Source organism: Bison bison, unplaced genomic scaffold (assembly GCF_000754665.1).
Source record: "Bison bison bison isolate TAMUID 2011002044 unplaced genomic scaffold, Bison_UMD1.0 scf7180017864061, whole genome shotgun sequence".
Classification (NCBI taxonomy): domain Eukaryota; kingdom Metazoa; phylum Chordata; class Mammalia; order Artiodactyla; family Bovidae; genus Bison; species Bison bison.
In genome coordinates, this window is record NW_011494633.1 from 5,436,888 (window position 1) to 5,447,966 (window position 11,079).

An 11,079-nucleotide genomic window follows, 5' to 3' on the forward strand; every position below is an offset into this window, starting at 1 on the left:
CAGGTTAGATCCCTGATCTGGGAAGATCCCACATGCTGCGGAGGAACATGCATCAGAACGTTTGAACCTGTGCTCCAGGGCCCATGAGCCACGACTGCTGAAGTCCGAGCACCCTAGGCCCATGCTCCAGAACCAGAGGAGCCACCACAATGAAAAGCACACTCTTCACAGCCAGAGAAAAGCCGGTGCAGCAGCGAAGACCAGGACGACCAAAAATAAATAAGTAAAGAAAAATGTTAAAAGATTAAAAACAAAAAACGAGGAGCCACTCCAATGGCCCCTAAGGTACTGGTCCTTGGTTGGAGTTTTCTTTCTACCTTGAGCTTTTCAAGACCCACAGGTACTTGTTAGCTTCTCTTTCTGAGAGGCCATGGAGGGACCGGAAGGTGCTGGATTTGGAGTTGAAAGGTTTGGATTCAAGTCGCTGTGTGATCTTGGGCATTGCCCCTCTGAGTTCAGTAATGGGGTAACATGGTCATGTTACTTACTTGACAAAGCGGTTTTATGCTCAAGTGATATGGGATGTGATTTTAAGTCACAGAGTGCTGTCCAAGCCTGGTGGGCTGCTATCCATGGGGTTGCACAGAGTTGGACATGACTGAAGCGACTTAGCATGCATGCACGCATTGGAGAAGGAAATGGCAACCCGCTCCAGTATTCTTGCCTGGAGAATGCCAGGGACAGAGGAGACTGGTGGACTGCCATCTGTGGGGTCACACAGAGTTGGACACGACTGAAATGACTTAGCAGCAGGTCCTATAGCTTGGTGTGTAACGATCAGAGCACAGACTCTATGTGATTTAGAGTTATTTGTTTATATGCACATCTCTCAACAGCCTGAGAGCTCCTTGAAGCAGGGCTCTGTCTTACTCATCTATTAATCTTTGAGCCCCCTAGTCCAGCGAACAGTTATACTACTAGTGATCATTATACTAAAACATAGCCATGTATCATGCGACAGACTCTGAACTAATTATTAATTCACTTAAGTCTTCCTGCTTCCTAACAAGGTATGTGTTACTGTTATGAGATTATACATAATAGATGCCAAGTAAATATCTACTGAAGCGTCTAGGGCCGCCCTTCTCCAACTTTAACATAAACAGGAATCATCCAGGGATCTTGATCTTGTTAAAGTACATCCTGATTCGGTGGGGCTGGGGTGGGGCCTGGGATCCTGCATTTCCAAGAGACTCTCAGCTGCCAGGTGATGCTGCCAGTCTGCAGGCCACACTGTGGTTTCAAAGATCTAGATCATTTAGCAAGCCATCAGCTAGAAAACATCCAGTTCCTTGCAGGGTGGATGCAGAGGTGGAAAACAGTCAGAAAAAAATAACTCATGTCTTACTTTGGTGGTAAGAGGATTATAGATCCTCAGGATAGACATTCTTTGAGGGGATGATGAAATGAGTCAGTCAAAGACAGCTTTTTAAAGTCTCCTTGGAACAGTCTATTCTCACAGTTTCCAGGAAAGGTGCAGGGTAAATACTTTCCAACATTAGGAACAGAGCTTGGGTCTGCAGCTACATGTCTGAACTTAGCAGGGAGTCCAGCACTTGCTGCCAAATTGCCTGGAGTCTACTCTCCGGGGAGGGCTGTGAGACCTTCCCATGGCAGCCATGGCACAGGTGGGACCCAGGCCTGTTCCCCTAGCCGGTGGAAGGATGTTCGAGGGCAGCGGGAGGAAGTGCGTGGCAGAGTCGGACAGAGCCAGATTCCAATCCATTGCCATTTGCAGGCTGTTCTGCTGCTGCTGCTGCTGCTGCTAAGGCGCTTCAGTTGTGTCCGACTCTGTGCGACCCCATAGACGGCAGCCCATCAGGCTCCACCGTCCCTGGGATTCTCCAGGCAAGAACACTGGAGCAGGTTGCCATTTCCTTCTCCGATGCATGAAAGTGAAAAGTGAAAGTGAAGTCGCTCAGTCGTGTCCGACTCTTCGCAGGCTCCTCCATCCATGGGATTTTCCAGGCAAGAGTACTGGAGTGGGGTGCCATTGCCTTCTCCGGAAGGCTGTTCAACCCATGGCAAATACCTTATCCCTGTGGTTCTTTTTCTTCAGGATAGCATACAGATGATGCCAGGTTTGACCAAAAAATAAAAAAATAAAAACTTCTGGAGGATTTAAAATAGAGTGATGTAATGTAGGGGATTTGTTACAGAGGAGAAGGCAGACTTGGGAAGCCATGTGGGGGAATGAGTGGCAATCAGAGATTAGAAGGGAGACAGCTGTGGGCTGGAGGCCCAGGAAGGAGGCAGTGTTTCTGCAGCCCAGGGGTCCAGTCATGGAGGGGGAGCTGGAGCCACAGAGAACACAGCCTTGCCAGGATGCTACCTCAACCAGGACTAAGCAGGAGAAAGATCCCTGCTTTTCCCTCCGCCACCCTCCAGTCTCTGCCATTGCTTCCCTTGGCTGAAAGTAGCTGGACGCTGGGAGACACGGCCTGCTGGGGTCAGCCATGCTGCAACCCCAGGGTAGAGCAAGAAAGGGGAGGACCGGCTCCGGGGATGAACACACTCAGGACCTGCCTCACAGGGTCAATGACTTGGCGGGGAAGCCTGTGTAAATGTCCCGGCACACTGCCAACCACATCAATGAAGCGCATGTCCTTCCCGCCCCTGGAAACAGCCAGCCAGGTTAAACAGGGGTTAACCATGTCTTTTGGGATGCCATCTTGACCGTCAGTGGTTTCCCTTGTCACCCCTGTCTATGTGGGACTGCAGGCTCTGTAACTCAAGAGAATCCATCTCCACTGGCCTCTCCTGATCCTAGGATGTGGGGGGTAAAGGGTTCTTCAGGCCAAAGGACCAGGGAAGTACCCAAGGCTGGATGCAGGGACACTGGCCAGGAGTGAGGACCTGGACAGGCCTGTCGTTGTGTTGTCTGTTCATTCATTCATCCATTCTTCTCTTGCTCTTGTTTAGTTGCTACGAACTGTCTGATTCTTCGAGACCCCATGGACCATACCCCACCAGGCTCCTCTGTCCATGGAATTTCCAGGCAAGGCTACTAGAGTGGATAGCCATTCTCTTCTCCAAAGGGATCTTCCCAACCCAGGGACTGAACCCATGTCTCCTGAATTGGCAGGCAGATTCTTGACCACTGAGCCACCAGGGATGCCCATTCTTCTTTTAACAGGCAGTTATTTAGCCAGAACCACATCAGATGCTAGGAATGCAGACAGTGTCTGGTGGGCAATACAGGCCTGTAAATTAATGTTTCAGTCAAGGCTGTCTTGGTTGTAAGAAACAGAAACCCATTAAAAAATAAACTCAAGGAGTCTTATTGAAAGGGATAACGGAATGTGATGGAATCAAAGTTCAGGAAGTACAGCTAGATCTCGGGGACCTGGCATTATCTTGTTCTCTGCCTCTCTGAGCATCTGCAAACCATATCACATGTGGTTCCTGCTCCCCCAGAACATCTGCCCATGGGGCGATGCTGGCTTCCCTGCAGGCCTCTGGCTCAGGCCCTGATTCCCTGAGATTATACAAATCCAGCGCAGTCTCACCAACCAAGATCATTGGTCTCTCTGATTACATTATGCAGAGAGATCCTGGCCTTGCCCAGCTCTCTTGAGTCAGACCGCATGTCCCATCAGGGTGGCCTGGACAGGACAGGCAGTGGGGAGGCAGGGGAAAGGCTGTGTGGGCTGCCCTTGGGAGGGGCATGTTCTGACAAGGGGGCTGAGGGCGGGCAATGAAACACGCTTCCTGCAAAAAAGAATTACACATCTGGCTTAAGAAGTATACGGAATACAGAAAAGCATTTAAAGTGATAATAGTGACCATTTATCAATTTATCAAGCTTTTATGTGTCAGACATTATATAAGTGCTTTTCATGTGTTCACCTCTTAAGTCTCACTGTCAGTCTCAGAAGTCGGCTTGATTATTTTCCCCCTTACAGATGAGGAAACAGGATGTAGGAGGTTAAGTACGTTGCCTGAGGTCAGGTGGATGCAGATGGTAACAGCAGACTTATTCCGTGTAGCCGAGCCACATGCCTGCGTCCCGTGTTTCTCTGCTTCCACCGCTCACAACCTCGCAGAATGCTGTCTCTAAACCAAAACTTCCGTTTGTTAAGGAATTTCAGATGCACAGACTTGGGGCATCAATGTCCCATTTTACGACTCACCATCACCATCCACCTGTGCCCAGATCCTCTTTTATCTTGATCATCTTTTCTCCTTCACACAGGTCCCCATACTAGGCCCTTCCCCCTAGAGCTGTCCACTCTGCAGTAAGTAAGATAATAAGTCAGTTCATTCACGTCTGACTCTTTGCAGCCCTAGAGACTATAGCCCCCCAGGCTCCTCTGTTCATGGAATTCTCCAGGCAAGAATACTGGAGTGGGTTGCCATGCCCTCCTCAGTGGATACATACATGCTTCCAATTTACCTCATGTAGGTTTAATTGATATATGTTATCCTTTGAAAGTGTATACGTGTTTGGGGGCTTATTTTTCAGGGAGTGTTTTTTATTTCTTTTTTAAGATCATAATAAATAAATTTCCCTCTAAGCCCTGTTTTTGCTGCATTCCACAAATTTCTTGTGTTTTCATTTTCATGCAGTTCAAAATATTTTTAAATTTCTCTTGAGATTTATTCCTGGACCCATGTGTTATTTAGAAATATGTTTAATCTCCAGATATGTGGGGATGGAAGCAGTCCATTGACGTCCTTTACACACAGCTGAGTGCTGGTGTTGGATTCATTCACGTCCTTTCTGATTTTCTGCCTGCTGAGTCTGTCCATTTCTGGTAGAGGAGGACTGAAGTTTCTGATGGTGGACTCATATATTGCTCCTTGCAGCTCTATCAGTTCTGTCCTGTGTATTTTGTTGCTCCGTTGTTAGGCACATACACATTTAGAATCATTTTGTCTTCATGGAAATTGACCCCTCAACATTGTGTAATGCCCTCATTCATCCATGATAGCTTTCCTTGCTCTGAAGTCTGCTCTAATATTACTATAGCTCCTCCTCCTTTCTTTTGATGTCTTAACAATGTATATCTTTCTCTGTCCATTTTCCTTTAACACATATGTGTCTTTATATTTAAATTACATTTCTTGTAGACAATGTATCATTGTGTTTTGTTTTTTGGATCCCTTCTGATAGCTGCTGTCTTTTAATTGGAGTTTAGACCACTGATTTAGTCAAAGTGATCACTGATACAATTTGACTAATGTTTACCACACTTATTTTTTTCTGTAAGTTGTCCTTGTTCTTTGCTTATATTTTTGTCTTTTTCTTTTTTTGTGGTTTTAACTGAGCATAAAAAAATTTTTTTTAGTGGTTTTCCCTCAGTGGTAAAGAATCCGCCTGCCAGTGCAGGATCAGCCAGAGATGCAGGTTCGATCCCTGGGTTGGGAAGATCCTCTGGAGGCGGAAATGGCAACCCACTCTAGTTTCTTGCCAGGATAATCCCATGGACTGAGGGGCTTGGTGGGCTATAGCCCATGGGCTCACAAAGACTCGGACACAACTGAGTAAACTTAGCATATACATACACACTAGAGTTTGCAGTAAACATTTACAACTAATCTAGGTCCACTTTCAAGTAATACTGCACTGCTTCATGGGTAGTGCAAGTACAAAACAATAATACTAATTTTGCTGGCTTGTCCCTCTTATCATTGCTGTCATTTATCTCATTTATACCTAAGCCATATATATAGGTAACAAATACATTGTTGCTGTTATTATTTTGTACAAACCACTGTCTGTTAGCTCAATTGAGTTTTTTTAAAAAGTTTTTATCTTACTTTCAATTATTCTTTCTCCAATGCTCTTTATTTCTTTATGTAGATCTGAGTTTCTTTCCTATATAATTTTCCTTCTCTCTAAAGAACTTTTAACATGTCTTCCATAGAAACCTACTGGCAACAAATTCTCTTAATTTTTGTTTGTCTGAGAAAATCTTCATTTCTCCTTTATTTCTGATAGATTATTTTGCAGAGTACAGAATTCTAGTTTGGTGCTTTTTCTCTGTCAGCACTTTAAATATTTCACTCTGCTCTCTTTTTGCTTGCATGGTTTCTGAGGAGCAGTTGGATGCAATTTTTATCTTTGTTCCTCTGCAGGTAATATTTTTTCTCTCTCTTTTTTTCAGGATTTTTTTCTTTACCTTTGATTTTCTACAGCGTTAAAATGATATGCCTAAGTGTAGTTTTTTGTTTGTTTGTTTTCTATGTGTGTGTTTAATTTATCTGGCATGTTCTAAGAGCTTCCTGGATCTGTGGTTTGGCATCTGACATTAATGCAGGGGAAGTTCTCAGTCATTTCTCATTCGTTTCTTCTGTCCCTTTCATCTCTTTCCTCTCCTTCTGGTATTCCCATGATGTGTATCTTACAGCTTTTGTAGTTGTCTCACGATCTGGATATTCTGTTCTGGTTCTCAGTCTTTGTTCTCTTTGCTTTTCAGTTTTGGAAGTTTCTATTGCTGTATCCTCAAGCTTAGAGATTCTTTCCTCAACTGAGTCTGGTCTACTAATAAGCCCATTGCAGGCATTCTTCACTTCTGTTACTGTTTTTTATTTCCAGCATTTCTTTTGGTTCTTTCTTAGAATTTTCATTTCTCATCTGTTTCATTTCCCATCTGTTCTTGCTTACTGTCTACATTATCAGTTAGCACCCTTAGTATATTTGGAGAAGTCAATGGCAACCCACTCCACTGTTCTTGCCTGGAGAATCCCAGGGATGGAGGAGCCTGGTGGGCTGCTATCTATGGGGTCGCACAGAGTCAGACACGACTGAAATAACTTAGCAGCAGCAGCGGCCCTTAGCATATTAATACTAGTTGTTTTAAATTCCTGGTATGATAATTTCAACATGACTGCTATATCTGAATCTGGTTTTGATGTTTGCTCTGTCTTTACAAACTATGGTTTTTTTGTTTTTGCCTTTTAGCATGTCTGGTAATGTTTTCTTGGTAACTGGACATGATATACTGGGTGAAATGAACTGCTGTAGACAGACCTTTAGTGATGTAATGATGAGGTGTGTGTCTGGTGGGGGAAGCATTCTGTAGTCCTATGACAAGATATTGGCCTTTCCATGAGCCTGTACCTCTGGATTGTGAACTGCACTCATGCTTTTCAGTTTTTTTCTTCCCCTTAGGTGAGACAGGATGGCTAGAAGTTGAGTATTTCCCTTTTTCCATTCGGAAGGCTAGTGCTACACAAAAGTCTAGGGGCCTCCTGATGAGGGGGTCACCCTGGAGTGTTTTATTCCCAGACTTGATCACCTGAGCCTCCAGCAATTTGTTAATTACAGGTCATGTTTAGAGGTTGCAGCTTGTGGGTTTCTGCTCCAATAAGCTGTGATTCTCTATATTTATCTATTGGCCTCTACAATTTGGGGGCAGTGGTTTGATGCTGCATGACCTCACTTCTTTTACAGATCTAAGGAGAGGTGTTGATTTTCCTGTTTATTTGACATTTGCTTGTTGTGAGGATAGTTTGGTGACTTCCAAGAGCTTCTTATATGGTGAAACAGAAACCAGAAGTCTCCTTTCTCTAGTTATAATTGAACATTTTTATTATTTCATTTAATCTCTCCTCTTAACTTATCAATTATAACTCCTTCGTTTTGGTGGTAGCTTACAAAACACATTTTTAATTGATGTCAGTCTACTTTAAAAAAAAAGTTTATTTATTTATTTGGCTGCCCTGGGTCTTAGTTGTGGCATCTGGGATCTTCAGTCTTTTTAGCTGAGGAACGCAAGACCTTTAGTTACGGCGTGTGAACTCTTAGTTGCAGCATGTGGGATCTAGTTCCCTGACCAGGGATCGAATCCCACCCCCTGCATTGGGAGCATGGAATCTTAGCCACAGGTCCATCAGGGAAGTCCCAGTGTAAGTCTACTTTCAAATAACGCTATGCCACTTCCCATGTGGTACAGGTACTTTCCCCCCAGTTTCTCCTTCTACCTGTTTTGACATTGCTGTTATTCATTTCACTTACCATATGCTGTAATTATACATTTTATTCTTGTTGCTTTAAATGAATTTATTTTTTAGATCAATTAAGAATAAAAAAAGTAAAAATATTTTCCTTCTCTAATGTTTTCCTTTTCTTTATATCATTTTCTTGCTGCTTACAGAACTTCTTGTATCTTTTTTTTTTTTTTGCAGGGCAGGTATGCTGGTATCATATTCCCTCAATTTTTGTTTGCCTGAGAATTCTTTATGTCTCCTTTACTGTGGAAGAGTAATTTCTATGGGTATAGAATTCTAGGTTGGTGGGCTTTTTCTTTCAACATTTAAAATATTCCATGCCATTCTCTTCTTGTTGGGAAATCTGGTATAACTATTCTCTTTTTTCCCCCTCTATAGATATGTTCCCCCACCCCCCCACCCCCGGCTTCTTTGAAGATTTTCTCTTTGACTTGGGTTTTCTGTCATTTAAATATGATGTGTCTAGGTGTAAAGTTATTTTGTTTGTTTGCTTGATTGTTTGTTTTGGTGTTTATTCTGCATAGTGTTCTCTGAACTTCCTAGATCTGTGATTTGGAAAGGTTTTGGCCATTATTACTTCAAATGTTTCTTCTGCTCTATTTGCTCTTTCTTGTCCTTCTGGCATTCCAACTATGCATATACCTTTTGATAGCGTCCAACAATTTTTGGATTTTCTGTTTTTATTCATGCTTTTTTCTCTTTGTATTTCAGTTCAGGAAATTTCTATTTATCTGTCTCCCAGTTCACCGATTCTTTCCTTGGCTGTGTTTAGTCTCCTGATGAGCTCATCCCAGGTATTCTTCATTCTCTGATGGTGTTTTTGACTTCTAGCATTTCTCTTTTGATTCTTTCCTAGAGCTTCTGTCTTACTTGTTACATTATTCATATGTTCTATGTTCTCTACTCTTTCCACTAGAGCCCTCAACACATTAACCACATTTATTTCAGTACTCTCTGATATCCAACAGGTGTAGCATGTCTGAGTCTGGCACTTATGACGGCTTTGTTTCTTTGGACTGTTCTCTCTTGCCTTTTGTCAGACTTTGTTATTTCTTCTTGAAAGCCAGGCATGGGGTAAATGGCCTTTAGTGTGAGAGTTTATGTTAATCTGTCTAGGAGTTGGACTGTGTTTAATGTTTGCTGCAGCCCTGTGTTCCAGAGGCTTCAACTTCTCTAGTTTCCTTGTTTTTGTTCCTGCTTGAATCTGGGCATTCAATAGAAGATATCAAGAAAAGATGGCAAGAATATACAGAAGAACTATACAAAAAAGATCTCAGTGACCCAGATAGCCGTGATGGTGTGATCACTCAGCTGGGGCCAGACATCCTGGAGTGTGAGGTCAGGTGGACCTTGGGAAGCATCACTATGAAAAAAGCTAGTGGTAGTGATGAAATTCCAGTTGAGCTATTTCAAATCCCAAAAGATGATGCTGTGAAAGTGCTGCACTCAATATGCCAGCAAATTTGGAAAACTCAGCAGTGGCCACAGGACTGGGAAAGGTCAGTTTTCATTCCAATCCCAAAGAAAGGCAATACCAAAAAATGCTCAAACTACTGCACAATTGCACTCATCTCACACACTAGCAATGTAATGCTCAAAATTCTTCAAGCCAGGCTTTGACAGTACATGACCTGAGAACTTCCAGATGTTCAAGGTGGTTTTAGAAAAGGCAGAGGAACCAGAGATCAAATTGCCAACTTCCATTGGATCATAGGAAAAGCAAGAGAATTCCAGAAAAACATCTATTTCTGCTTCATTGACTATGCTAAAGCCTTTGACTGTGTGGATCACAACAAACTGTGGGAAATTTTTAAAGAGATAAGCAAGGTGAAAAGATAGCCTTCAGAATGGGAGAAAAAAATAGCAAATGAAGCAACTGACAAACAACTAATCTCAAAAATATACAAGCAACTCCTGCAGCTCAATTCCAGAAAAAATAAATGACCCAATCAAAAAATGGGCCAAAGAACTAAATAGACATTTCTCCAAAGAAGACGTACAGATGGCTAACAAACACATGAAAAGATGCTCAACATCACTCATTATCAGAGAAATGCAAATCAAAACCACTATGAGGTACCATTTCATGCCAGTCAGAATGGCTGCTATCCAAAAGTCTACAAGCAATAAATGCTGGAGAGGGTGTGGAGAAAAGGGAACCCTCTTACACTGTTGGTGGGAATGCAAACTAGTACAGCCACTATGGAGAACAGCATGGAGATTCCTTAAAAAACTGGAAATAGAACTGCCATACAACCCAGCAATCCCACTACTGGGCATACACACCGAGGAAACCATAATTGAAAGAGACACGTGTACCCCAATGTTCATTGCAGCACTGTTTATATTAGCCAGGACATGGAAGCAACCTAGCTGTCCATCAGCAGATGAATGGATAAGAAAGCTGTGGTACATATACACAATGGAGTATTACTCCGCCATTAAAAAGAATACATTTGAATCAGTTCTAATGAGGTGGATGAAACTGGAGCCTATTATACAGAGTGAAGTAAGCCAGAAAGAAAAACACCAATACAGTATACTAACATATATATATGGAATTTAGAAAGATGGTAACGACAACCCTGTATGCGAGACAGCAAAAGAGACACAGATGTATAGAACAGTCTGTTGGACTCTGTGGGAAAGCGAGGGGGGGTTGATTTAGGAGAATGGCATTAAAACATGTATAATATCATATAAAAAACGAATCGCCAGTCCAGGTTTGATGCAGGATACAGGAAGCTTGGGGCTGGTGCACTGGGATGACCCAGAGGGATGGTATGGGGAGGGAAGTGGGAGGGGGGTTCAGGATGGGGAACACATGTACACCCGTGGTGGATGCATGTTGATATATGGCAAAACCAATGCAGTATTGTAAAGTAAAAAATAATAATAAAAATAATTAAAATAAATAAATAATTTAAAAAATTAAAAAAATAAAATAAAGAGATGGGAATACCAGATCACCTTACCTGCCTCCTGATAAACCAGTATGCAGGTCAAGAAGCAACAGTTAGAACTGGACATGGAACAAAGGGCTGGTTCCAAAATGGGAAAGGAGTACATCAAGGCTGTATGTTGTCACCCTGCTTATTTAACTTTTATGCAGAGTACTTCATG